Here is a 449-nt window from a genome sequence, read left to right as displayed (position 1 = left end):
CTAACTTACATATGTAGACCTAAATCATATAGTACCAGTAAAGAGAACAACTGTTGTGTGAAAAATGTTCTCTTGTCAGTGTTTGTGTATCTGTCCTTTATATTTGTTCCGTGAGAGTTCATTTGGCTTGTGCGGTCTTTGTCTAGTTCACCCACATAGTTTTCTTGAGGGCATTTGGTGCATACCGAATTCTGCAATAGATGTGTAGGATCCATGGAGTTTGGTGGTTTTGTTGTGGGAGAGGTTGATCATGGTAGTAGTAAGAGGTATTGACAAGTTTTGAATTTATTAATGAAGGGTTGTGTCATATCTATTGTCTGTTAATTACTGGCAAGTTGGGCCAGGTTTGGGGGTGGTTTGAAGGCCAGTAGCAGGTGTGGGAAGGTGGGAGAGGGTTTCTCCCAAGATCTCTTTTTCTTTTCTTTTTCTTTTTTTTTTTTTTTTTTTTT

The 449-nt window shown here is 38.5% G+C and overlaps 1 protein-coding gene across 2 annotated transcripts in view; it reads left to right on the top strand.

Annotated features, from left to right (window-relative positions):
* Positions 1-449, top strand: part of CPNE8 (copine 8) — a 181,983-nt gene that overhangs the window by 99,204 nt on the left and 82,330 nt on the right. The gene's annotated exons all lie outside the window — the stretch shown is intronic.

Source organism: Gavialis gangeticus, unplaced genomic scaffold (genome assembly GCF_001723915.1).
Source record: "Gavialis gangeticus isolate Ggan-Ray unplaced genomic scaffold, GavGan_comp1, whole genome shotgun sequence".
Lineage (NCBI taxonomy): Eukaryota > Metazoa > Chordata > Crocodylia > Gavialidae > Gavialis > Gavialis gangeticus.
This window is presented reverse-complemented; position numbering and strand designations above follow the sequence as displayed.